This window comes from Nipponia nippon, unplaced genomic scaffold, assembly GCF_047370975.1.
Source record: "Nipponia nippon isolate SJK-2023a ecotype South Korea unplaced genomic scaffold, ASM4737097v1 scaffold_3, whole genome shotgun sequence".
Taxonomy (NCBI): domain Eukaryota; kingdom Metazoa; phylum Chordata; class Aves; order Pelecaniformes; family Threskiornithidae; genus Nipponia; species Nipponia nippon.
In genome coordinates, this window is record NW_028262347.1 from 51,554,963 (window position 1) to 51,576,789 (window position 21,827).

The 21,827-nt window shown below is 49.0% G+C and overlaps 1 long non-coding RNA gene across 3 annotated transcripts; it reads left to right on the plus strand.

Annotated features, from left to right (window-relative positions):
- The first annotated feature begins 853 nt into the window (after nt 1-853).
- Nucleotides 854-20,649, plus strand: LOC148054590 (uncharacterized). 3 transcript variants are annotated; one of them, XR_015706906.1, is made up of 4 exons: nt 854-1,165; nt 11,118-11,364; nt 13,791-17,169; nt 19,140-20,649. It is a non-coding gene; the product is annotated as an uncharacterized LOC148054590 (long non-coding RNA). The 3 variants fall into 3 exon arrangements; XR_015706907.1 differs by having other exon boundaries at nt 13,791-15,733; nt 17,021-20,649; XR_015706905.1 differs by having other exon boundaries at nt 858-1,165; nt 13,791-20,649.
- The last annotated feature ends 1,178 nt before the right edge of the window (nt 20,650-21,827 follow it).

Consider the following 21,827-nt stretch of genomic DNA (forward strand, 5'->3'; position numbering starts at 1 on the left):
GGGGAAAGGACACTATCTTTCTGTTGTGTTTTCATTCGGGGCTCTCAAAACATCTGAGAAATATTAATGACTCAGATGTCTTGGATGTCAGCATATATGAGAAAGTTAAACATAGCCAAGCGTTGCTGGGTGAGGCTGGCCAAAGCTGGGTCTGGACCTAGCCGGTCCAGATGAGAGGTTAACCTGGAGAGAAGGCAGCTCCTCATCCTCACTGCATGTGGTAATTGCACTGCACTGAATTGGCCTGCTCTGAATGTAGGAATTTTGCATGGGGCTTTCCTGCTTGCCCCATATCCGCTTCATGCTTGGGAGAGAAAGGAGAAAGGAATTATGTCACATATTTCATATTTTTGATGATTTAAAAGCCCTTTCTTTTTTTAACTTTCTTGACCCAGGACCTCTTGGGCACAGCTTCCCCTCCCTCTCTGAAGAAGCAGGCAGGCGTGGGATGCTGCCTGCTTTCTACTGAGGGCTGCCAGAGGCTCCAAGCCACTCCATCAAGGGTGAGGGAGGAGAGACATCATGCTGGCTGTCTGCAACCACACCTGGGGGAAAACAGCTGGGAAAAGCCAAAACACAGAGCCTGTGCTTCTGCCTGTAGCATCCCCAGGGCAGTGTCGAACCTTTTTAAAGGTTCACCAGGGCAGCCGTGGCCTGGGAGAGATGACTGGCTCAGAGACTGGGGCAGAACTGTGGGTCCTGTGTGCAAACCATCAGGGTTTGCTGGATGTCAGGGCATCTGAGGACAAGAGCCAGGAAACAAACTTCGTTCCCAGCGTCTCCGGAGGAAACAGCTGGAAGGGGAACCGCAGGGGACCCTGCAGAGCCTCCTTCGGCACAGGCAGCGCCACGCTTTAATGCCTCATGCTCAAACCTACTCTTGTTTGAGGGGTGTGTGGGGTGGGGTTGGAGTCTGGGCTTCATGTGCGGAAGCTGGCAGCTTGGAAAGTAGAGGCTCAAATGTTATATTCACCTCACAAGCAGAATGGAGTCTATAAAAGTCCTCGTTGTCATGCAATCCATCATCCGAGATGAATAAAGGCAGTAAAAATAATCATCTCCACTTTATACAGATACAGAGGAAAGCAGATGGCTGAGGGAGCGCAATGACTTCTAAGTCCCTGCAGGGAGCGCAGCCCCGTTTCCCAAGCTGAGGATTTAGCAGGTAAGGGGGTGTCTCCCGGGGGTGAGTGTTTTCGCAGCAGGGGCACCTGCTTGTTAGAAAGAAACCAGACCTTTGTTTATTTTGCTTCCTTGTTGGTTTCATGCTTTGAATTTCAGTCTTCTAGCAACTCAGTGCTTTCTTGTTTGTATTCTTTTAATTTCAAAAGAAGGTGTTTTGCTGACATTTATACAATATAACTGTTTCTCACGCCAAATCCTTAAAAAAGTTTTAAAGTTGCTGGTAAAGGGGGTATAAATAAGCTTCTTCCTCTCTCCTGCAGGGCTGTAATGCAGAAACCAGGTGCAACTCCTGGTTTAGAAATCGAAAGCCTAGGGTATTGCTTTTCCAGATTGAATATCTAAATAAAAGGGGTCACGTTGAGACTTCGTAACTCAGGCAAGGTAACATATGCTAAGAGCTGGGAGCGAAATGGGACTGAAAAAAATGTTGACGAGTCAAGTATGTGTTCACCTTCTCCACTTGTATCTCTATCTATAAATCAGCTGTACATGGAAAAAGCTCCCCAGAGGGCTGTACTGTCATGCAGGCGATGTATGTCCCTTCACCAGCCTGTAAGCTGTTGCAGTCAGGAGAGGGCTGTACCTCAGACAGCCTGGTGCTGGTTAGGAGAATGTAAATATATCAGTGGATTAAATAATCTCTGGCTCTGCATGGCTGGAAATGAAAGACAGAGTTTTTTCTCCAGGTTACTGCTAGTACAAGTAATGCTGCCACTGTAGTTTCCTTTCTCTGCCTGGGCATTTGAGCAATTTGCAAGGGTCTGTATGCTGCCTGTAATGTCCTTGGCCTTTTTCCTGGTCACACAGCTACAAAAGACCCAGGGCACTGTCCTAGAAGAAACCAGCGGTGGCTTGAGCTGACACCACTTTGGGGCAGAGGCTTTTTTTTTTGGCTTCCATCCTGAGACAGACCTTACTTACGTGAGCCGTCAGTTCCTTGCAGTCATGCGTACAGACTACTTTCTGCTATTTTTGATGTGTTTATATGCACGCGAATGCATTCGCCATGCTGGCGTAGCTGTGATAAACAGCTGGCTACGGGACACCCTCCTGCTGTCCTCTAGCGGGTGGATTCAGAAGAGCTCAGGCACGCTGCAAGGCCCCATCTCTGGTGGAAACGCTTTAAGTCAAGAGTAACAGTCCTGGGAGCTGAGGGACGTGAGGTGTCAGTGCCACCGCCGCAAGGCTCCAAGTGTCCAGGCAGCCACCACAGCGTGGACCGTGAAGGCTTAGGTGACAGCGAAAGTGCTGTCTCCAGTCCTCTCTTTACCATTTGTGTAGCCTGCACATCTGAAGCAAGTGACTCCTGTTTTTTTAAAGCATTTGCACATTGAATGGACATCGTGAATCCACAGATTAGATTGATTCCTCCCCACCCCTGCTCTAAAATGGTGAGAAACTCCTTCGCATGTGACCCTCTTCACTCACAGCCCCACACTGGCCACCATGTGCGAGGCAAGATGAGTTCCCTGGGGAGGAGCGGCCAGGACCGAAGTGGGCAGAGAGGCTTTGAAGGACTGGGGGGGAGCGGCCAGGACCGAAACAGGCAGAGAGGCTTTGAAGGGCTGGGGAGGAGGCTGCAGATTGCCCTGCCCGCTTGCTCACTTCCACCCACCCTTGGGATTGCTGACCCATGCAGAGTCCTCCCACATCCACATGCTTGTCTGCAGCCAGCTGAGATGACCCCTAGGATCATTTTGATGGCCAGCAATTTTACTGCCCTGGTTTTCTGGAGCTTTCTGCAGCAGGGGAGAGCTCACCTGTGCCTTCAGCAAAGCCTTGTAGGCAGCTGGCCCCTGGGTTTGAGAAACTCCTCCAGTTTGCCAGGATTTGGAGACCACCGACAGCCTTCATCCTCCATGAAAGACACACTTTCATGAAGTCAGGCCTTCTCTAGCATATATGAAGAGCAGTGCATATGTGTGTGTTACATGCACGAGTGTGTTAGAAAACTTCCCAAACACACACACACAGCTGGGCACACTTCTGTCGGAGGAGGAAGGATGGGCGAGCATGAGGGTACCAGGTGGTGGCCAAGCGGCTGACCAGGGGGTTGGCAGTGCTTGGACACGGCAGGTTGGGGACAGGACTTGTATGGGGCAGAAATGAATCAGGCAACCATGACTTCTTCTGTCTCGTTGTTCAGTAATTTTAAGACTAGAATTTTCAGTAACTGAACTTGCAAGACCTTTGAAAAGCCTAAGAAAACCTACAGTTTAAGATTTTGCCATAAGAGGGCAGTCTGAGATAACTGCGTAAGTACATCATTATCTTGCACAGACCTGAGTTTTTCGTATTAAAAAAAAGAAGACTGATAGGAATGAATGACTTGTCTCAAACCAAAGTCCTGTACTTAACTTTAGAAGGGATTTTTGCAATCGGTGACATAGAATGTGTGTAAAAGTGGAGCATTTACAGTAAACACAATTAAATTCCTGCTTTCCTGGAAGAGACATAGAATGATGTCCAAGTCCCAAACTCAGGAGTCAGAGGGATGAGATTCAACTTTGTACAGCTATATTCTCCTACTAGGAATGCTGGTTTTGAATTTTCCCTTCAGAGGAAAAACTACGTGGCCTAACATGGGAAGTGGACCATGGCAGCACATGCTCATGGTGAAAGAGCAGAGCTACCGCAAGGCACTAGGACATCTTCAGAGAAGTGTTTATAAGCAGCTCTCGGGTCTTGCTCCCTGTTGAGGAGGCTAGGTCCTGCCAAAAGGGGACTGGCAACCACAACCCTCCTAGCTCCTGCTGAGTTTTCCCCAGTGCGCATAATCTCTAATGTTGAAAAAGCCAGCCTGGTGCAGGGCTTTGAAAGATTGCCTGCTGCTAGTCTGATTGCTGGGGTCTGGAAGAGAAAACTCTCATCCTCTTTAAGCCCCAGCTTGTCTTCCTGTGGTGCTGGCCAAGGCACTTGTGTCCCCTAAGCGTAAGCCACTCATGAATGGATGCAGGATACTTCCCATAGCATCATTCACTGGCTACCTCTTGCAGAGTGCCTTAAAACGCTGCTGCTGCTCTTCCACATCAGATATATAATGCACTGCCACTCCAGCCCCTGGTTGCTGTTCTGGGCCATCAACTGGCACAAAAGGTAGGTCCAGGGGAAAAGAGGATTAGAGCTGTAGAGGCTGCTGCCTCTCGAGGTACTGCTGAGGGACTGGTGGGGCAGCTGGGGAGAGGACAACCCCAAAGCTGGCCGCAAGCTTCAGCTCCAGAGCTGGGAGAGCTGGTGGGGTGCCACCTCTTCTTCCTTCCTTTGCTTGGGCATCACAGTGGCTCAAAGCAAGCCCAAAACATCTTTTTGCAAAAACATCCTTTTGCTATGCTCTTTATCCAATACAGGGTACATTTCATGCTTTCATTAGCTCAGACAAATACATTTGCTTCATGACGCAGCTCAAGGGCAGCTGTTCAGTCAATAAAAACTGAAGAGAAAGCAGATGTTGTCTGTGTCCCAGTATCACCCTGGAGGGCAAAAATAGTCAATCTCGGCATCTCCTGGAAAAAGAACCATAGAGGGAGACAAACACCAGAGCAGGCTGGCGACAGCGTGATGCCGGAGCACAGGAGCAGGCTCATGTTCAAACCATAGAAGCGCTTAAGGGCAGGAGACTGAACCCCTGGCAGGAGGCTGAACCCCTGGCAGAAGACTGAACCCCTGGCAGGAGGCTGAAGGCTGAACCCCTGGTAGAAGACTGAACCCCTGGCAGGAGACTGGACTCCTGGCCTCCAGCTGTAAGGTGTGAATTGCTCTCAGAGAAAGCAAAGAGCTGTGCTCTCCGGGCTGTGGCATAACAGAGCATCAGACGGAGAAAGCTTCAAAAGCTCTTTCTGATGCTATTGAAGCTACCGAGCAAGAAGGTTCAAATGTGCTCTGGGAAGATTTGCCCCCTGGTTTTGGAGGAAAATACCTGTGCACCTAATGTACTGCAGAATGTCTTTGGGTATAGTTTAGGTTTTAATAAAGTTCTTGTGAATGTCTCACAGTCACTACAGCCTTAGGGGTTTGCTAGATAAGTGCTTCTGCATAAATTAGATGTGCTTTAGCCTGGGCAGCGAAATCTGGCTTCACGCATTGTGAAAATCAGAAGGGATCTTTGAGTCAGGGCTGATTCTAGTTTAAGTTGCTGATTCTGATGTTGTCCTGGTGATGAAGCTCTGGGCTGCTTGAGTCCCCCCCTGCTCCGGCATGGGGAAAGCGTGAAGCCCCACTGTGTTTCCCGCACAAGGCGTGCACGCTTGGGCGAGCACGCTGCTCCCCGTGCTTGCTGACACTGCACTTCGGTGTCCTCAGCAGGGCCCTGCTGTCCCTCTCCTGCAGTGATAAGGTGACAAAACTTGTCTTCTGGTAATATGCCCTTAGCTTCTCCGCGTCTTGAGTTCAATCTCTCCAGTATAGGTCATCCTAGAGCTAATTTTGTCTGAGATGAGGTAGCAATTTGTACATGAATGGGCAGGGTTATAGCAAGCTAAAACTGGGCTCTGCCATAGCTTTCAGATGCAAAATTAGCTCTGATTTCATTTTAGTAGTTCCAGTTAAAGGTTGTTTGCTGTGCCTTTTTCAGTGTTGTTTTTAAAGAATGGAAACGAAAAATACATAAAATATTTGCTATTCCCTCCTCAAGTCTGCTTTTACTATCACGTATAATGCAATAACATAAATTGTTAAAACACCAGATACTCAGAAATAACAGCCTGTGGGAGGAAGGAATCGAAAACTTCCCAACCTGTTCCAACCCCAATAATCTGAAAAAAACCAAACCCGATTTCATGTTTTTCTGGGGAGAAGGTGATAGAAGGAATGGGATATTTGACCCCCCATGCTATCAGCATGGGTTTATTGTCTGTCGTGATAAAAACATGGAAGAGCAATCCTTCTATTTTGTGCTCAAGTTCACAACATGTAATAGTTAATAAAATTGTTCTGGGGAAAATCTGAGGTCAATCAAATACCTCACTCGAGGGAACGGCAGGAAGATATGCCAGGGGAAGTTTAGGTTGGACATTAGGAAAAGGTTCTTCACCCAGAGGGTGGTGGAGCACCGGAACAGGCTCCCCTGGGAGGTAGTCACAGCGCCAAGCCTGACAACATTTAAGAAGTGTTTGGACAATGCCCTCAGAGATATGGTGTGATTTTTGGGGTTGTCCTGTGCAGGGACAGGAGTTGGACTCGATGATCCTTGTGGGTCCCTTCCAACTCAGGACATTCTATGATTCTATGAAACACACTCAATCGTACTGTAATTATTGTGTTAAATACAATTAAGTATTTAACCAGTAATTAGAAATACAAATTATCTTGCTTCTGACGAGTAAGAGACAGCTCTTTAACGACAGTGATCCTTTGACAATTCTGTCTACCATTTTACCTTTAAAACTGAGAAAGCAGGCAAATAGCTTTGCAGCCCAAGGAGAGTTTGCAGTTTGCTATAAATGCACACAGAGGCTTCATAAGAGCAAACTGAATTCCTCAGCTGTATACAGGCAGATTCCTTAAATCAGTGCAGTCATGCTCACAGAAGTAAAAAATGGACTTGTCATCTCTAAGGAGCAGTTAGTCCACTGCTACGCTCCCATGGGAAAGGGAAAGGCAATTTTCCCAACCGAAGGAATTGCTCCATAATGTGAGAGATCATTGAAATGCAAGTAACAAACCAAAACAGATGAAATATGCGCAAAGTAAATAGATCAAAGACATTGAGATAATTAATTACTGGCAGTCCAGTTCTCAGACAAAGACTGTTCATTCACAAAGAAGCCACTGTACCCGATGCTTCCCAATATTGGTGTCTACAGCACAGATTTGCTGATGTTTGTTAATGAGTAAAGACAGAATTATTATGCCAGATAACTGGCTGCCCTAAGAGTTTATGTTCTGTTATGATAATGCCTTGGCCTACAAATAAACTTCACTACATTCATAACATTTTAGTTTCAGAAAAAGTGCCAAGTCCATTTTTGTGCTTACTAATGTGGAAGTTTTGATCTCTATCTGCTAATCATTCGTGTGTTTACACAGCCATTTCAAAAGAAAACTCAGTGGCATTTTGAACCCAAATTCTCTTAATTCTTAGTGCCTGGATACCCATCTTTTTAATCCCATTAGCACAGCAGGAATATTTCTGCTGTTAAGGACAGTGAGCGTGGAAAGGATGAAGCCCTGCATTAGTGCTGGCTCTTTGTCTGCCCGCACACTGAGACCGTCTCATCCCCTAAGGAATTACTGGAATGATAAAACAAAATGGACTGAATTTATTTTGCGCTGCATGCTCTGGTCTGATGGGGAGCCGAGCACCTTGAAGGCACAGTAAGGCTTGTGGCCACAGGGTTATTTTTGCAAAGAAAGAGGAGTGTGATATGAGCCAGGTGTGAACAGTAAATTTTAGTTGCTCTGAGTCTGCAAACCCAAAGGTTTGCCAGGTGAGAGGATTTGCTGGGAGCAGGCACTAAGCTGAAAGGCACCAGGAGGAGTGAGGAAAGATGCTGACTGCTACCTGGGGGTGGCACCGGACACCTACATTCTGCTGCAAACACCAAGAGCTCAATTTAGCCATTAGGTATATAAATCTTTTTGAAGAGTGGCATTTGAAGCATCTTGGGGAAGCTGCGTGTTTCTCAGAGAGTTTCCGAGAGATTCTGCATGCGTTCACCCCACCCATCCTCAGCACCTTCTCCGCTGTGCCCTTCAGCCCCTAATTTTGACTCCTAAACACATTATGGGTGGCTGAGGGCACAGGGCTGGAGGTCCGGGACCTGCAGTTTCTCCCACTCCTTAAAGGAAAGCAAAATGCTTTCCTGAGGAGAGGACCAGCGTAGCGCAAAGGAGTCCAGACAGTGGCAGGGAGGTCAGGATGGGTGAGAGGCAAGGCCTCTCATGTAGGCAGGTGTTAGCTATTTGGGACTTTCGATGTCCCAGCTCTAGCTCTGCGTCCCCTGGAAACTCTGACTCCACTTAGGTGAGGACATGGTCTTGTGGAGCTGCCTGAAGGATGCACAGTGCCATAGACTGGGATTTCACCCACCGACACAGGATCTGTGAGCCCACCAAGGGACAGGCCAGGTGACTCCACCAGCCATGGAGGGAACGGCATTAGGGGACAACAAGGGAGGGAGGGGACAACAGCCATGCTTCCAAATGCCTGGGGAGCAGGGCTGGGAGAGAAGGCAGGAGGACTGAAGGGGCTTGGGGGGAGAAGGGGGAGCGACTGCCGGGACCCGAGGGAGAAGAAGTGGGGAGCTCTGGGGTGGAGGATAGCTCTGACGTGGATGCAGGCGATGAGAGGGCTCTGGGAAAGGGGGAGTGCACGGTCCAGTGCCCCAGCTGGGAAGCACTGGTGGCTGTGGACAAGACTGGGATGATACCTTGGGAGGAATGGAGACGCATGTGAGGGGCAAGCCTGAGCTCTGCAGCACGTGGGATGGGGACCGGGGGCTTTGGGGCAAGAAGGATGTGGGATTCAGGAGGAAGAAGGCGATGTTGGGGTGGAGTAGCCTTTCCTCCCCTTCTCCTCTCTTTTTTTCTTTCCAAAAAACACAGCAGCCCTGGCCTGGATGGATGGATGAATTGGCAAGGGGTGACTGGTTTGTTCTCTTCCAGGATTACCCCCCAAACAATTATATCCCAACCAACTGTGTTCAAACCAGACGGGCTTCCAAGCATTTTCCTGTGAAAATTTGTCACAGATCCTCTCTCCCTTTTAACAACATCTCAGCAACTATAAAAAAACACTGGATAAAGCGCTCCCTGTCTATTTATATGGAAGAGGGGGCTGCAGCACATCAGCTGTGAGACTTTGGGCTTTGTACCTGGCAAAGACCCTGCTGTTGTCAGTACATAACCGTGCCTCCAGCTTTAACACTCTCCCAGAATAGTGTTCTCCCACCAGGTTATAGAGCCTGAGCCAAGGGATTTAAGGAGTAGCAAGTGATAGGAGGCAAGTGTGAAGGCTTAGTTTACTTGGTTTAGCACAGACCTTTAATTTTAGCCACCACAAATATAATAAGGCCTTTTCTTTATTTATCTATGCAGCCATGGGGCAGAAAGGGCAGAGGAGCTTAAAAAGACTTATTCATGCAAGCAGGGCTGCTGGGCTAAGTCCACTATTTACACACTGCGAATGTATTTTATTCACATTAAGGCAATGTGGAGGAAAATGGATGCAAATGGTGTGTCTCCATCTCCACAGCAGTACAGAGGCTGAAAGTGCAACCAGAGGCCAGCAATCTGTATTTTCCCTTCTGCAAAACGGACAGCTCACCTATGCACAAGGGCTGAAAGGGTTTTCTAAGCCACCCCGAAACAGAACAAAATTTGCTCATGTCCTGTGGCTCAGGGACTGCTAAAAAAATTCTCTGTCATCTCTCTGCCTGTTCTATTTCAAGCAGAATGATTTCCCAGCTAAGGGAAAAATAGTTCAAGTTTGAGACATTATTAGCATTTTTTAAGAATTCCTGCCTCCCGTCTCTTGTTTGTGCCAGGCAAATTGGTTTTGCTGAACTTCGACATGGTTTATGCTGCATATTTCAAGGTGTTACAGGCAGATCGTTGGGATGTAGGTTGGTGAAACCTTGGTACAAGCACAGAAGAAAGGCAAAAACGTGAGTCATCTTTGCAAGTTGCATCCCTGAAGTCGTTCAACTGTACCCATGCACCTTTCTCTTACTGATAACTGTAAGTCAGAAACAAACTGCGATTTTAAGATAAGAAGAATTGAAAACCCAAGGCCAAAATAGCTGTTTTGCTTCCAGAAGCTCGTGGCAGGGCTGAGGGAGGAGAGGATGCCACCTATTCTCAGGGGGTCTCCAGCAGCCGGAAGGGACATGGGGACTCTATCCATGGGTCTTGCCCAGCTGCCACCGATCACCCCCCAGCACCTGGGGACACCCAGCAAATGCTGCTGAAGCTGTGACAGCCATTCAGCTGCTCTTGCAGGTGCATTTGGTGCTGCACGCAGCCAGCGTGGGTCCGTGTGGAGGCCCAGAGCAAGGCGTCCCAGCAGTGCTCCGCCACTGGTGCAGGGTACACTCGAGCCAGGACTCTGCACAGCACGTCAGATGCCGCCGTAGGAGGACAAAGCAGTAAAGGACCACCACCTTTACTGCTCCTGCACTCTGCCCAACACCAGCATCCCTTTCCCTCCAGCTCTGTCACAGCCAAAAATACACTATTAGCAGCCTGCCAGTCCTACCGGATGAGGATTCCTGAAATAACACCTTTTCCCATCCCTCCCTGCCTGGAGCAGGGTTATTTGCCAGCTCTACTCAACACAAAGACTAACCTGTACCATGGGAACACCTATTTAAAGAGATACTTTTTTAGCTACTGCTTTTCATAGCCAATGTGCCTGGAGAGAAGCCAAGAGTGACTCTCGGGCATCTCTGAGCCGCTGGGTAATCCAGCTGTAGCAGAAGCACTGGGGTGTGGGGGGTCAGGGTGGCAGAGAACCGGTTTTACCTGGCTCACAGATTTACAGTCACTCTTTCCAGGAATACATTCAGAACTACTCTAGCTCAAAAGGTGCACTTCTTTGCTTGGCCATCCTTGTTTCCAGCTGGTTTTCTGATTTCTGTCCTGGCTTGAACATTTCAAAAAAGGATGCACGCCGGGAAGTCACTGCGGGAAAGCTGCAGCCGTCCTTCTTGTCTCTTATGGATTATCAAGGCTGCCGAGACCAGAACAAGTGTTTTTCCTACTGCATTAAACATTTTGAATGTATGTTAAAAATGTTAATACGTTATTGAAGGGACTGGAATTTTTCCTTCAGGTGTGATGCCTTTAGGCCATTTGTGCTTCACACACGATTGCAGGTAAGGGCTTGTTACACTGGCAGAAACAAGCACTTAATGAAATGTTATTCTCCGTCTTATAGTCAATAAGAGAGCTCAGCAGTCCCTCAGCTTTAATGTATCCTACTTTTTCCTCAAAAGCTTTGTCCTGGAGTCAGAGCTGCAGCCAGGCTGGGGCAAGAGGGACATCTGTCCTCCGAGGAAGGCCCTAAATGTGTGCAAACACGCCAGGATCCCGCCGGCCGCTGTGGGCACCTGGGAAAGCAGCCAGGAGATGTGCAGTGAGCAGGAGGTGACAGCAGCAATGGGACAGAGCCCAAGAAGGAGGAGGAGAGGGCACCGAAGAGCGCCAGGAATAAAAGCTCTGGAAACAGAAAGGGATGGTGGGGTAAGGCGCCAGTTTTCGTCCTTTCTCTGGTGTTGTACCAGTGCTATTTTGCTGATGGCTTTGTCCTTGCTAAAGCTGGACAGACCCAGTGCCACAGTCCAAAGCAGCAGGGAGGCTCCCTGGGAGGTCGGAGATGTCCCTGGGTGAAGCCCAGCAGCAAAATATGCACAGGAGGGCAGATGACCTGCGGGTGCCAGGCATGGCACCTCTTGCCCAGGGGTCTGGCAGCCTGACAGTGAGCCATACCTCACAGAGAGAGCCCTGGGGGGACCCAGGCAGTCCCTGTGGCCCGCGGGGGTCATGGGCCTGCTTCACAACAGGAAAGGTTAGTGGTACAAGCCCTTGTGCTTGGAGAAGCCTCTTACTCCTCTCAACAGCTTTGCAGAAGTTGGCTATAAGCTGGCTGCTCAGGTAATACCCCAATGGGGTGTTCACCTCAGTGATCCGAGGGCCCTCTTTGAGGGAGCCAAAGGAGACTTTGGCTTTCCTTTCTGGCTAGCTTTATCACCAGTTGTGGTGCAGCTATTTCATTCTCATTGCATATTATTGATTAAAATAGTCCCATACTGGCTCATCTTTATCTTGAAGCCTCAGAGAGCCAGCAGGCTGAGTTCTCCTGAAGGTATTGATCGATACCCAGGGATAAGGGCTGGAGTTTTGCAGTATAACTTGAACCAGCATCAGGTTTCATTTAGGTTTCTCAATTTAGATTTAACTTCAGGCAATTTGAAGACATTAAGGTAGCAAAGGGCACATTCCCACGTAGCTGTGCTCAACACGTAGGCACAGACTTTCTTGCTGGGTGTTGGCAGGGTCTTACTGCATATCTACAGCCAACGTCTTGGGGGACAGAGCACTTTCAGGGCATCAGAGCCGATGAAAAAAATTCCATGTGCAAGGAGATGGATCCATATGGCTTTGCAGAAGGCAAGGTATTTGGGGGGGATCACTGGGCTGAGCTGATCATTGCTGAACCATGCTGTGTGCCACAGAGCTCATTGACTTGGCTGGGAGGTGCTTGTTCTCCCCCCCACCCCTGGCCTCACCACCTTGCAGGACCGTGCCCGTATTTTGACTCCTGAATGCGTGGCCTCAGCATGGCCGGGCGCTGGTCCCAGCCTCTCCAGCAAGCAGAGCGTGTTGTTCCACCTGTCTGCTTGCAGCTTTTGCCTTTCTTCTGTCCTCCTGCTATTCTGTTGCTACCATAAAATGCAGTTCTGACCTTTTTGTCCTCAGCAAGCTATTCATTTAAAATACAAATGCTGTCCTCAAGCAGCAGTCATTAATATGAGGCAGCAAATTCTTTTCTTTGTTCTTTATTGTTGATTTCCCCCCATTGGGAAACTGTCTGGCAGAACTGCATAGCTGCAGGAGCAGCTTGCTAATTGCATACTTTCAAATACTAATTTGTATGAGTTTGTTTGGTTATAAAGGGAAAGAGAGACAAACCAGGAGGTGATAAAAAAATGTCAAGGTTATAAACACCACAGAAGCTCTCTGGCCTGGAATTTTTATTAATTCTTTAAATGTAAATTGCGGGCCCCCGGCTGCACATCCATGCCTCCCACCGAGCACCAGGTAGCATGGTGCAATTTGCCCTGCAGACCTTTGGCACAGTACTCAACCCGAGGAGCTGAGCTCTGCCCTCAGCTGCCTGGGAGCAAGGCCGGCAAGACGCCAGCCAGGCCGCTGTTCCCATTGTGGGCATCGCTCCCAGCTTGCGCTCGGCTGACTGCAGGCAGGAGCCGGCCCCTGGCCCAGGCGGGGTCAGATTGTGGTGGGGGCAAAACCATTTCTGCCTTTGGGGAGCTGTGGTTTGGGGCGCTATCATCTCAACGTTGTGTCTGTGATGGTCTAAGGGAAGAGGTGAAAGAAGGTACACATCAAGGAGTGATACTTTTTATTAAACCAAGAGGACAGCTGAAAAAGACAAGTCTTTGGGCACCTATGCTGAGACTCCTGCTCAGTTTCCCACACGTGTGTGCACCTCTCAGACCGGCCAAGGAACGTGCTTACTGAGCATAAACTGCAAGCTTTCGCTGTTTTGTAATGTGGCTGGATGATTTGTAGCAGAAGGCTAAACAAGACTTACTGATATTCAGCTCTTTTAAGTGTTCAAGCCCTTGGGTACCAGCTCCTGCTAGGTTATTAGAGGTGTTTTTTTGAGCAGTTGTCTTTTTTGCCCACTTCCAGACTTTTTGCCATACTTGATGTCTTCCTATAGGTTCTTCCTTGCCACCAACTAATATCTGCCACATTTCTTCTCTTTTTAAAAGGATATTTTTAGATGCTCTCTTCTGAGAAGCTCACAATGAGCATGCATCGTACTCATGCATAGCAGGGGCATTTCTGCCTACAGTAATCAGCTCTGTCCCATTTGGAGACTGTTGTCACTTTGTCTCCTTCCTTGTCTCTGTTTCTTGCAGTCAAAGGTTTGGAGAAGCGCCCTGGCACCCCGACACCCAGCAAAAGCAGAGCATTGACAAACTTCATCGCCTTCTATGACAAAGTAACCTGCTCGGTTGAGGTAGGGCAAGCGGTAGACATTGTCTACGTGGATTTTGATATGGTTTCCCACAGCCTCCTCCTAGAGAAACTGATGCACCTGGGAAAACATAAACCAGGGGTGCAGCACAGGTTGGGATCTACCCGGCTAGGGATCAGCTCTGTGGAAAGGGACCTGGGGGTCTTGGTGGACAACAAGCTCAATACGAGTGAGCAGTGTGCTTCTGCGGCAAAGAAAGCCAATAGGATGCTGGGTTGCATCAACAAGGGAAACACCAGCAGAGATAAAGAAGTCATTATCCCACTGAACACAGTTTTGGTCCCTGCTATACAGAAAAGATGAGGACAGGCTGGAGAGGGTCCAGAGAAAGGCCACAAAGATGATCAAAGGACTGGGAAGCCTGTCGTATGAGGAAAGGCTGAGAGAACAGGGTTTGTTCAGCCTTGGAAAAAGAAGGCTCAGGGGAGACCTTATCACCATGTTCCAGTATTTAAAGGGTGGCTCCAAAGAAGATGGACACTCCCTTTTTACAAGGAGTCACATGGAAAAGATGAGGGGTAATGTTAATAAAATTACTGCCGGGGAGATTTTGATTGGACAGAAAAGGAAAATTTTTCACAATGAGAACAATCAGCCATTGGAATAATCTCCCCAGGGAAGCGGTGGATTCCCTAACATTGGACACGTTTAAGACTCAGCTGGACATGCCGCTGGGCCATCTTGTCTAGACCGTGCTTTTGCCAAGAAAGGTTGGACCAGATGATCCTTGAGGTCCCTTCCAACCTGGTATTCTACGATTCTATGATCCCGTGCTCACCCTCAGCACCGGCACTGCCCTTGTACCTGAGGGCTGTGGCTGCCAGCAGCCCCTGCTGCCTGCAGAGATGTCCCCCAGCAGGGCTGCTGCCTGTGTGAGGGTGCCTTGAAATGTGTGCTGAGCCACTGCCAATGTGGCAGATAACCAGCTCTAAGGACCTGCTGTGGTGCTCCCGCATGAAGGATGTGACAGCGGCCAGTGCCAGGAGGGATCTTCCCAGGGCAGTGAGCATTGAAGGGACAGGCACGGCACAGGGACCTGCAATTCACCATTGTCCTGGTCAGAGCTGCCACCATATCAGCAGCTAAAGATACCGAGGGCTCCAAGGCTGTGAATGTGAGGGAGGCAAAGTCAAGGAAAAAATTTATTAACTGTGTTATTTTGTGTCTGTTTGCATGGGAAGGGCAGCTATCTCTGTTTGTTCACTCTCTTGTCACATAATGTGAGAGAGAGTCAAAATGGGTTTTATTGTGTACCACTTGCATTAAAAAAAATTCTTTCCCAGTATATACTACAATAGGCCACTGTTGTTATTTCCCTCTCTGCTTAATAAAGTAAACACGGTTGCACGAGAGCATCAAGGGAAAAAAAGCATGCGGAGGCACTAGCTCTCTCAGAAATACCTGATATTGTATTTCATTGATGAGAAAAGGTCAGAGTCATTGGCCAAGTCACACAGTTCGAGTGGGTTTACAGTGGAAAGCACCGTAACCACAGGATGGTGCAGCAACAAAACCAATATCTAATTATAACACATACAAATGTTGTGTTGGCTGGGAACTGATACCTGAAGGTTGTTTCTCAGTTTATACCCGACAGCACAGTGGATCCCTTGACAGGAAGCTGGTTTTTTTGAGTTATGTAATACTTCAGATAATTGACCAATTCATTTCCTTAACTGGATAGGAAAGGATGAGTCGATAACCTTTATGGCTCATTATTATTAAAATAGTGTTTATTCAAGGAGCGGCAAGGAGAGAATTGGAGTGGAGGTCAGTGTTCGGCAGCTTGCGATTCATTAGGATAAACCCACTCGGCCGCAGCAGGTAAGACCCATAGCACCTCTGGTTTGCAATAGGTGACCCTTGCTGGCTCTCAAACCTCTGCACTCTCTCAGTGAGGGATCCCCCCTGCCCCAAGCCTACAAGAAGAGGGCTGTGGTGGGCTCCAAATCCACACTTTCCATTTTGTCATGGCTTTCATGTTCTCTGGAAAACAGAAGGTGAGTGGATTTAAAAAACATAAGCGTTTGAAGTGCCTTACTACCATGTATTACAGGTTCTTAGCAGGCTTGTTTCACGGCAGCTAAGCTGTCAGCAGCAGGCTGGGTGCTAGCACACATGCTCCCCGGGACCTGGGTTCCTGCAGCCGCATGGTGGGCTCTGCCTCTGCCCCTGTGGTGTCTGCTGCTTGATGGTGGCCTGCTGGTGGCGGGGATGGGCCATCCGACCTTCTGCCAAATCTGTGTCGGGACTGCGGCAAGTGAGAGTTGTGATGGTCTCACCATGAAAGCGCTGCTGGTCATGAAAGCCCTGCCCTGCTCCGCTCTGCCAGGGAAGGAAAACAAAATCCTCCAAGCAAGACAAGGGGGACAACGCTTCTCCCCCAAGCCCTAGCCTCCCTGGAGCCCTCAGACCCTGCAGTCTTTGGGGGAAAACCTCTTTGGGCAGCACCTAGTATAACCTAGCACAACCTAGCACCAGCCTCCACCAACAAGCTGGGTGCAATTGCTGCACAGACTGGGGAGGGGGAATTGGGCAGACTATAGCCCTGTTACTCCCCAGCTTTTTTGCAGAGATGCTTCTCTGTGGACTACAGATAATTAAAATGAAAATATTTCTTCAGTATAATGAAGAAACATTCAGAAGATTTCAGAAACTATACTAAAATCATGGTAACACTCACAGTTCTTTACCAACAAAGCAACAGGCTTTCTTCATTGCAATTCACTCAGAAAAAAACATCCTTACAATAACATGAAAGCAAAATCCCTACTTCCCCAGGTGAGGGAAACTCAGGGATTGGCCATGTAGGTTTATTTTTCAGGATGCCTTCGGATAAGCTGTCCCCCAGAATACACTATGCTGTTAACTCACACTACAGGAAAAATAACAGTGCAGAAATTGTAGCATGAAGCAAGAAGTTATCTCAGTTGTGGATTCAAGCTTGAAGCTGGCATCCAGCTGGCAGAGGCCGGATGGCTGTTAAATATGTCAACACCCCCAGATGAATGCCAGGATAGCCTTGTGAACAGGAACTCCTGATGGTATTTTCTCTTGTACTGTTGCTATTTTAGTTCTATTTGTTTTCTCTCTGTTTTGGACATTATATAGAGAAAAAAGACAACTCTGCACAGCTAGAGAAAACGGAGTCCTGGAAGGAGAAGAATGAGGATGCCGGCTGGTCACTCGTCCTTTGCTCCTGGCTAATATAACTGCCGTGTGTTTGATTTTTTCCAAATCACAGAGGGTTTAAATGACAGGTATGGTATGTCCTCAGTGTATGTCATCATCTGCTGGGTATTCAAGGATTTCTAAGGATTTAAGCCTGCCTGCTGTTTGAATACAGGACGAGCAGCGATCCCTGTTCTCTGGCATGTGTAGGGCTTCCCTGAGGGTGGAAAGGGAGACTGGAATTTAAAGCAATTCTTATTTATTTAGTATTTCCCTGTACAAAAGCTGGGAGTTTTCCAAAGCTGACTGGAGTGCAGTCATTTGTGGAGAACAACCTGTGGCTGCTACCTGGGTTATGTCGGCATGTAACAATACCTGTCTGCCTCATGAATGTCAGACAAAGCCGTCATAAATCTTCAAGCCCAGCAGTAAAATTAATGGAAATTGCAGAGAGCAGGACCTTGTCAGCTTCATAATAGGTCTGTGGGTGGAAAAAAATTCCCGTGCTTTCCTTCAGGCATTAGGCAACGCAGCTACTGATGCTCTGTGGCCATTATCCAATTATAAGTGCTTTTTTGCTCAGAAGAATTCAGTCGTTATCGCTTTTAATGTGTCAAAGTTAAATAGTCACCAGCGTGGAGCATGGGCAAGGGAGCAGATCCTGCTGCAGTCTGCGGCAGAAGTCCCCTGGGCCATCTCCTCCTCTCAACCCTTCGGTCTCGAAGCTCTTTGCCATATCGCTTGTATATTGTCATTTGCAATATTGCTTTGTCGTTTCAGAGGTGACCGGGGCGCAGTGGGGGCCTGGCTTCTTCCGTCTTCTGCCCCATCCAGCTGATCGGTATCAGCCTCGGGGTGGGGTGTCCTGTTTACGTCCCTGAGCAGGACTGGGAGTGCTGGGCCATCCCACCGGCACCGTCCCCGGTCGCTGGAGCTCTGCCGCAGGGCATCGCGCTCCTCAGAGTGCCAAGGCCGGGCTCTTGTCCATGCTGCATTGAATTGTATTTACAGTGCCTTTTGGGGTTTCTGTCGGTCACCCGCTGTGACCAGAGAAATATTTTTCCCCCTCTGCTGCATAACTTGGCTTCTGTTTTCTTGTTGTTGTTTTTTTCCTCCTGCCTTTGTAGCTGTTGGCTGTGGCCGAGGCCAAGTCACGGGGCAGGATGTGCTGCTTCTCCGGAGGTACAGACATGCAAATAAATTACACAGTTTTCAGGAAATTTTCCGGGCACTGGAACGTGATCCTCTGTACCACCAAGCTGTTAGCACGGCTCCTGGCACAGCTCTGGCCTGCACCACTTTGTTCCCTCTCGACCTCCTGGTCCCCCTCCCTCCCAAAAGGTCTGTTTCGGAGGTGTTTGATGGCACAGATGGGGGTTGTTTGCACCGCAGAGTGGCTCTGGACATGTTTCGTTTGTACGCGCAGCTCCGTGTGAACGTTTTCAAACTCCTTAGCTGCATGAATTGCAGTGACCAGGCTTGGGCTCCCTCGAATCGGCCTCCCTATTCCAGTCACCCCAGCAGCTCTGGGAGCCTTTTCAAAGATATGCTTTGCAGGTCAAGAAATGACCCCCCCATTGCAGCTCTCTGGGGGAAGGGGCTGAAGGTCTGGGCAGCTATGCCGAGCAAGGGGCGATGGCAGCAATGGCTGAGGCTTCCTCATCTCCCACCGGTGGGGTCCCTTGGCCCTGCATTTGACCACAGCTGCAGAGGCAGCAAAGGATGCTGCCGATGTCCCCGCTTGGGCTTCTGCTCTGTTTAACTTCCCTGTCCCTACAGAGGGTGGGTTTAATCCCCTGCTCTTCTGCCAAGAGCATCTTGGTGATGCTCTTCAAGCTCCAAAAGTAGCTGTGCATCTTCCTGCCCCCTGACCTGCCCCTGTGGGGCAGTTGGGCAGCTGTAATGACCCCTCAGGGTGCTCCTGGGGCTCTTCTGCAACCCTGGGGGGATCAGGGGATCCTTGCGCAACGGCCACCTGCCACGAACACCTCCCGTTAAGTGGGGCGAATCTCCAGTCCTTGTTTGTGTACCTGAAATAATGTTTCCTTATCTCCTACAGGTGTTATTCAGATAAAGCCCAAGTAGAGATGACACAGCAGATTTGACCACCCAGAGGCTGCACAAATGCTCAAGGTCCAGATGTGAGTTGCACCTGATGCAAACAAAGGAGAGGAGAACCAGCTCCTACAAAGAGCAGAGAAAGAGAACAACCGCATTTTTTTACAGCTATACATTTTAAGGTTAGAATGGTAGAAATATCTCCTACTGAATCAAGTAGGGATGACATTTGTGAATCAAGTATGGGAAATACAGTGATGAATGTTCTTTACTCCAGATTAACGCCAGCCTAATGGATGGTTGCTTGGTTTTGATCTGTTTTTCCTGTTTCAGTACCTCAGCATGTGTCCTGAGCCTGGAGCATTTTGCACCTGCTGAAAGGGGTACAACATCCATGTCCACAGCAAGTCAGTTCAGGGAAATTTCACTAATGTTGGGTTTAGGAATAATTTTATTCTTCTCAGCAATTTTTATACAGATCCAAGGGCCTTTTGGCGGCCATGTTTTCCAGAGGACTTAAAATTCAGGTCCTGTGCTCAATAAGTATATATGACTTCTATGTATAAGACTGAGAGAAGAGGCCAAAGAAAGAAATGCCGGCAGTGTGAGCAACCTGCCCGGTCGGGGGAGCTCAGAGATGTGAGCAGAGAAAACACCATCTGGGAAATGAAGCAGTGAGCAGTCCCATGAGGATGCACACGCACACACCCACACCTACACTCCCCAGACCTCGCAGCAGCAGCCTGGTAAACTTCTTTCACACGTCTTCTACTGCTGAGGAAGTGTCCAGATAGAGCTTGGAGATGCCTTGAACTGCAGATCACATTGCAGGGATCAGGACTTGGGTATGACAAAATCTTCCCTGGCCTACGTGCATCGGTGGGGCTTAAGCATATCCATGAGCACATCATACCTGTGAGCACATCACACCCATGAGCACATCACAGCCATGAGCACATCACATCTGTGAGCAGCCCAGCATTATTTTTGCTCCAAAGGAGCCACTGGAGTGATGGAGAAGTGAGGAGATGGGCATGGCCTGGAGCTGGGCTGGGCACACAGAGCGGCGCTTCCGATGCCTGCTGCAGCACATTGGCCTCTCAGTCATGCTAACATTTTCAATACTCCAACAAGTTTCCCATATATAGTATATTTCCCAGCCTGTGACCTTTGCTGAGGCCTCATTGCCTTTCCTTGAAGCAATAAAAGGCATTCGTGATGTTTCTGTGGTGAACTGTGGGAAAAGAGCAGCAAGAAGCTGTGACCCCTGGGCAAGGGCATGCTTTGGAAACACCGTCATCGAAAAATCAACACATCAGCCCAGAAGGCCCACAGGCAGCTGATCTCCTCCTGCCTTATCAGAGAGAGGGCTCCTCTGGATGCTGGGGCAGCAGCCACTGGACATTTTTGAGATGTTTATTCCATCCACTGTTGATAGTGAAGTCAATACGATAACTAAAAATAAAGATTAAAAAAAAATACACTGCAGCTATTTGTTCCCAAGTTGTAATGTTTACCCATACCAGCCCGGCTATCCATTTAGGCAGGCCGGTAGTACCAGATGTTCAGTCATTTTGAGCAACATGGTCATATCCCAGAAGATTTAGCCTGCCGGAGCAACTATATTAAACACGCCTGTAATTTTCCACTTTGACGGGAAGATCGTGTTCCTCTGGGGTGAGCGACAGCTGACCAGATAGGCCCCATGCACGTGCAGCAGGCACAGCCCCAAGCCCTCTCCCAGCTCTCGTGGTGGCAGGAGGGGACACCACTTCTGCAGCTCACTGGGGCTTGGTCTGGGAGGTGCCGAGGATGGAGAAGGCCCCCATCAGCAGCAGCTTCTGTGAGGTGATGGGACATGATGTTGGGGTCCATGGGGTGCCCAGTCTCCCTATGTCCAGCTGCTGCCGCGGGGAAGGATGCGGCCGGGGCTGCAGGCAGCTTCTCCCCCATCCCTCCTTGCATGCTTCCTACCATGCTTCCTTCAGTGGCAGGGAGGTACTTGCTCTTTAGGTGCAGGTGAGGCATCAGGACAGCATGGGGATGCTCTGGGCAGAGCTGCTGCAGCTCCTGGTGCCACTGCCACCACTTTGGTCCCCAAAACCCTGGCACCCCCCTCTGCTTTCCTCTCACCAAGTCCAGAAAGGGCCAGCTTGGCCTCTGGTGAAATTGCCATCTTTGCCTCCATCAGCAACTCTTGTCTGTAAGGCCAGAGGGGTATTTCTGGAAGAAACGATCCTTTTGTGGATGCTGTTGCCAACTCTGATTATGACTGGCTTGGTTTTTCTGCCACTGATTTTTGTCACACAGCAGGACCGGTCAAGGCAGGCAGGGAAAGATATCCTTCCTATTCTTATACATGCAATAGATGGGATTAACCAGATAAACCAGGCAGGCTGCTTCCATGAACCCACTCAGCTGCAAAGACTTACTGTCCGAACAAGCTTTTCTCGTTGGCCATCTTGTCACTGTGAGGTGATCTCATATGGATCCAGCTTGCCTGCTCACAGTAAAAGGACCTTTCTCCTTCCAGCCAAAATCCCCTCACAGAAATCTCTCATGGGCAGATTTGCCCTATGGAAGCTAATCCCTTTCCTTCATAAAACCACCAGTGCCAAGACCCAAGGCTGGGACTGGGTTCAGACAAGGCGCCGCTGCTGGAGCCATTCCAGTTCCTTGAAGTGCTTGA